Below are 6,499 nucleotides of genomic sequence, written 5' to 3' on the forward strand. Positions count from 1 at the left end.
TTTGATCAAAACACCTTATATGCATGTATGAAATTCTCAATAAGCTATTTATTTAAAAAAAGAATATGCATAACACAGAATATCAGACAGCTAATAAACAATTCAAATATACATGCAACACTTAGGAATAATACATACAAAGTTAGTGAAAGAGCAAAACACAGAATGCAATCATTTCTTAAAATTATTTGGTGTGTTATGATTACCTCTGTATGTAAATAAAATATGTTTCTGTGCATTCACAGAGAAAAAGTAAGGAAAATATAAAATAAGTAGTGAACAGAAGCTATCTCTCAAAAGGAGGATTTTCCACATGTAAATATAAACTTTTCACCATTATGACTTTGTTTTAAGTTAGAGAAGCCATTTGGAAAGCATGTAGAACTATCATTGAGTCTATTTATATTTGTTTATGCTGAGTTAATTTTAACAAGTATCACCCAGTCTTTCTCTACCAAAAAGAATCATATGAGTCCATAGTGTAATAGGTGTCAAATGAGAAATATCTTAGTATTTTTTTTCTTGGTACTGGTAGGTGGTCTTAACTTTGCTGAGTAGGTGTTTGTATCTTTGATTGCTATCCCTTTAAACTGATGAGTTATGGCCAAGCTGTGTGGTACCTGGTGTTAAGTCTAGGACACTTTAAATTGATGATGGGGAGCTCTGGGTTTGGGCATGCTGGGATCAGAGGAATGGAGCAGGCCTGAGAGCTGAGATGGGAAGTACAGGGAGGTCTTGGGATAGAAAACTGGTCTTCTGGAGAACAGACAGGTCTGAGGAATGCAGGAATCTGAATGAATCCAAGCAACCCAAGCAGGTCTGAGAACTAAGATGGCTGGCCTCAGGGAAGATTGTGGGTAAGGAAGAAACTCAGCAGGCTTGCAGGTGTGGGACCTGCACAGATTTGAGTTACCAGAACAGGACTGAGAGCAGAAATATATTTTCTTCTCTGTTATTTTATTTCTCTTTATTTCTACTGGTTCATGAACATAAAATTAAATCATGCGTAGGAAAACAGCTTCCATCCTCACTTCCTTCCAATAATCATTTATCTGTCTGCTCACTTCTCTCTATTTTCCTTCTTGTTTTCTCTTAATCTGCTCCACATATTTTTTGCATGTGTGAAGAGAAAATTACACTTTAGTTTTTAAATTGTGAGTCTATTATAATTTATATTTTAAAAATAAGAAATTAAGGAAAATAAAAATAGAAATGTATTAATTCCCATCAGTGTTCTTACCCCTGACACCAGTGACTATCATCTTACAAAACCTTTAGGTACATCCCTGTCCTCCTCACTCATGAGTTCTCAGCAGGACCAAGGAGGCACTGTACTTTCTACAGTCCTGCAGCACTTTCTTCACTTGTCTTCAGTGTCTGAATGGTGCAGAATTTCAGCAGCACCATTTTGGCCTCCAATACTCAAGCACCTCCTTTCTTTTACTTAATACTGGAGTCACAAGAGTTGGTCACCAGATCTCTTGTCTTCCATCCTGACTCTTTACACTTGTAACTGTACCTGCGTCCATTGTCTCTAAATGTTTACCAGTCATAATTTAGAAGATTGCTAGTGGGTATAGAAAACAAATGTCCAAATTGCAATAAATAATACAAAACAAAAATTTCCTTCTAATAAAAGAGCTCAGTACATATTTTCATGACATATGAGTTGATATTTTATAAAGAACCTGGAATTTTATGATCCAAAGAGCTTTTGTATGATCCTTTTCTCTCCCTCTTTTGTCCTTAGTCCCTCTTCAAGAACTGGAGTTTCGAGATATTTCCCCCCTAATCAAAGCACTATTTCTACCATTAATCTATGAGTTTAGAAGTGTGTATTCCCACAAAATCATGTGATGATCAGCACTCAAGGACACTGTGCAGCTCATGAAGGACTGGTGACTGGAGAACTAAAAGAGCACACAAATAAGTAGATCCTCGAGAGGGGTGCAGCTTGATCAAGGAGGCCAAGTTAGTCACTAGATCAATATGAAGAAGCTCTTATAATGTATATTCAAATCCATCTGATGTTTTCATAAATTTTAGCCAGTTTCACAAGTAGAGCAGATAGAGCATACAAATTTCAAGCATATTCAGCAGGAAAATAGAAAGTATTTATTTAATCTAAAGTGAATCACCAAAGTTCAAATGATTAGCTCAGCAGCAGAAAAACAATGTAATCAACCTGTTTAGCTATATAACCATGAAAATAATAATGGTAATAATAGTTGACATAAAAGGTATGCTGTTCTTCTATACAGTCTTTATATAATAGCATATTTAATCTTCAAGGTGACTCTATGACTTAAGGGTGCTAATATCATGCTATCATACAGACTATAGAACTGAGGGACAGAAAAGTTAAGTGGTTTGTTGAAGTCCTATACTGAATGCCTGGGGGAACTTTCTGTGTTTATTGACTCAGGCTCCAATGGTTGTGACCCTAAAAATGTGCAGCATTGCTCAAAGTATTAGAATCAGGAATTTGCAGAAGATAAAAAGGGATTGATATTTATATGTTATAGTATTACTATTATTGAACTTTACAAAATTAATGTTTAATAGTTATAGGTAATACGGTTATATTTTGTTAAGTTGCTTAAACAGTTGGGTATGGTGGTTCATGTCTGTAACCTCAGTACTCTAGAATGCTGCCAGGAAGATTGCCATGAATTCAAGGCTAAGCTAGGCTAGGCTAGATAGGGAGACACCTTTTCAAATATACTAAAAGAAATCTCTTTGAAAATTAACAAGAAAAAGAAATAACCGGGACATCTCAACAAAGACAATACCTTTAGACACTAAGTCAACAGACAACAACAACAAAATCTTTGTAAATTCCTCCTATATAGATGTGTAGACATAAATTAACTACTAAATCTTATCGATGGTCCTTTTATCAATATTAAATAAGAAAAAATATGATAACATTTCTTTCTAGTGAGAGTGCATACATCTTTTGGGGGAACAATTCCATTTAAAATCATTTATAGCAGAGGGTAAACATAGCCATGAGGCATTATAGCTGAGTAGTTATGAAAACTAACAGAAATTAAATAATGACAAGAGTTGATTTTGATGACCTATTTGAGGGATTATGAAACTCCTGGGAGATTAGTGAGGCACAACTCTAATTATCCAGAAAGATCATAAGTGCTCTGGCCAAATGAATGCATAAATTCCCTTAGTAGACTCATAATATGGTAGCTTTTTTGGCAGGAGCAGAAATGTTGGAAGTGGGCTGTAGTTGGAGGAAGCAAGTTACTGGAGTTATGGCCTTGTTCTGCCTCAATTCTCTCTCTCTCTATCTCTCTCTGATTTCTGGGCAACCCTGGCATATACTCTTTTACCCTGCTGTCTCTAATGAAGCATCAGTTCTGAAACCATGAGCCAAAAACTTCCTTGATAAGTTATTTCTGCCGGGTTGTCACAGTGATGAGAAAAGCAAATGATACGTGGTTTTATCAGCCAATAATGCTACAAGGACAACAAATTCCACAGCCAGTGGTGTGTCCTGCTGAACTGTACTTTCTGATCCCTGGAGAGTGAAGCATAAATATAAAGCATTTTTTTTCTAATTTTAATTGTAAGTTCCTCCTTATAAGACTGAGTTACTGAGTCCAGTACAGATTGGGTACTTTAACCAGATATACCACTTTCTACATGGCTTTTTAACTATTTTTCTTACATCTCCAAAGGGCACTTAGGCATCAAATGGATTCCTGGTGAGCATGTTTTAGCTCTTCTGATACAAAGTCAGATGACAGAAATCACGGTCTGATTGCTGTTTAAACTTGGGCTGAGGAAAGCTGAATTTACTGTCACAGGTTCTGACCTACCACATAACTCATGCACACTGTTTTTAGATTCTCATTCAGATGAAAAGAAACCTTGGGCCCTATGAATTAAAGAGAAATTTGAAATACAGATTCATTGAAATTTAATTTTCTGAGATAAGGTCTCATATATCTCAGCCTGGTCTCAAAATCACTATGTAGCCAAGGATAGCCTTTGATTATCCTGCCTCTACCTCCTCATTGTTAAGATCACAAGTACACATCACCATGCCAGGTTTGTGTGATACCTGGAATCCTACCCAGAACTTCATGCAAGCAAGCATTCCACCAACTCAGCCACAGTCCCAATCCCTTAATTACATATTATTTCCTTATAACAAAGTAGTCGTTAGTTTTCAATGAAAAAAATTTAAATACTGAAAAAATTAAAATCATTATTAATGGTTCAACCAATAAAGAATTTTACATGTAATTTCTCTTAAGATTACTAAGCATACTTGAAATCATAGTATATTTAATTTTCCATATTTTATCTACAAATATATTTTTCAGATTGTTAAACTTATCTGGAAAGATAGTGTTAATGCCACCATCAAAATTATAACAACCAGAATAGCAAACTACTCTATTGGACGTAAAACCCTCTCAATGTGAGAAAACACATGGGTGACACTGTAAATCCAGCCAAATACACATAGCTAGAGAGGACATAGATCCTAGAGAAAACCTTATTTCTGTCATATCGCTAGGCAAATGAAATTTCTTAAAATATGCTAAATATGGATCCTTATATTTACCAACAAGCATATCGCATACCTCTCATGAAAGAAGCTTCTTTCTGCAACAGATGGAGGCTGCTGCAGAATCCCAGAACTCATCAGACACAGAGAATATATGTCTGAGAGAGGCCCAGCCCTAGGTGACATAACTATAGTGGTACTTCTACACCTAAGACTCATGGAACATAGCAGAACTGGGGAAGAGAGAAAATTAGTGCATCTCTCAACTCTCTCCAGTGAAGCTTCCTTATACAACAGAATATGATATACATAAAAGGTCACAACTGGTTAACTTTTAGAGAATAATGGACTGCAGAGTGTTTGTCCCTGGATAGGACTCCTATAGCAAAACTTTCCCACCTACAGCTCAGGGAACATTGCAGAAGAGCAGGCAGAAAGATTGTAATAGCCAGGGTTGGTCCATAAATGTAGGGAAGCAGAGGCTTTCAGTCCACTGGAAGCTTGCACATGTGAACTTGTGGCAATGGGGGTATTGAGCACAGGACCCACACCAACTCAGACAAAGGCCCAGAGTAGAGCGAGGGAAATGGGTGGTGGGTGGACCCTAATCTGGGAACTACTGAAGACTGATTATATTGGGTGAGGGAGAGTAGGCCTTACCAACAACAATCTCTAGATAGACTGACTAGATTCAGGTGGATAAATTTGTACCAAAGAACATCTGGGTACAAATGCTTGGCTGGATAGGACGTAACATGTATGGCAGAATATGTGAGGTCTGGTATGGGAATGGGGAAGTATGGATGGGGAGGGGTTCTAAATTTGATTAAGAACTGTTGTACAAAATGAAAATAAAATGAAAAGCTCAATATTTTTTTAAAATTCTGTATTCATTTTTTTTCATTTCCGTGTATGTGTTTTCGTTTGCATAAATGCCTGCCGTTGTATGTGGATACTCACAGAGGCCAAAAGAGGACATCAGATCCCTTGGAGGTGGAGATACAAGTGGTCACAGATTGCCTGATGTGGGTGCTGGGAACAAAACTCAGTTCTTCTGGAAGAACAGGGAACTGCAGAGCAATCTCTTCAGACCCCAAAACTCATTTTATAGGCCTATTCTGTTTTTCTTAGTTTTTCATTATTATTATTAAGCTCATAACTTTTCATTGTTATAAATAAAACTAAAATGAAAAATATAATATAATAAAGTCACTTTAAGATATTTCCTGGGCCAATTGTGGTAATATATGCCTGCAATCTCAGCATATGGGAGGTAGAGGCAAGAGAATCAAGAGTTGCAGCTTGGGGCATTAAGCACAAATAACTAAAGATAAATAAATAAAGTTTCCTTGGTCTTTGTTATTTTCTGTTCTTGATATCATTAATTTAAGTTTTCATTTAATATTTTATCCTTTCTTTTTATTATGGCCTTCTGTAGTTACTACTTTTCCAAGTCCTTGATTTCAAAATCAAGTTTCAAAATTGTCTGCTTTTAATAAAAGTATGTTAATAATCACTTTATTCTTTATGCTGTTTGGGCTTGAGGATAACTTCTGTACATTTCAGTATTTATTGTATATTCACTAACCATAGACTTCGGCTTAAGAATGGATTTCTAAAATGTTTATAATTTATATAGTTTCAAGTCACCTTTCACTACTCCCTACTTTTATTAAATTCTGGTCATAAAACGATCTGTATCATTTCCATTGCTTATTTCTAGAAACCTTTAAAGACGTGCTATATGCCAGCCCCTTTGAGGGATCAAAAATCGACACTCCTAATTCCTCTCACCAGCTTCACTCTGAAGTTTTTACTTCAGAGCACTGATGTTATAACAGTTTTGCAACTTGTTCATTTGCTTGTGATGTCCCTACTCTATGCTGTTAGTTCCATTAAGATTTATGTTTCAGTGATCAATAAAGTCTCTGAGTCTAACTATGTTTTCATTTTGGAAAAGAG

Source organism: Nannospalax galili, unplaced genomic scaffold (assembly GCF_000622305.1).
Source record: "Nannospalax galili isolate Female #2095 unplaced genomic scaffold, S.galili_v1.0 scaffold524, whole genome shotgun sequence".
In the NCBI taxonomy this organism is placed as follows: domain Eukaryota; kingdom Metazoa; phylum Chordata; class Mammalia; order Rodentia; family Spalacidae; genus Nannospalax; species Nannospalax galili.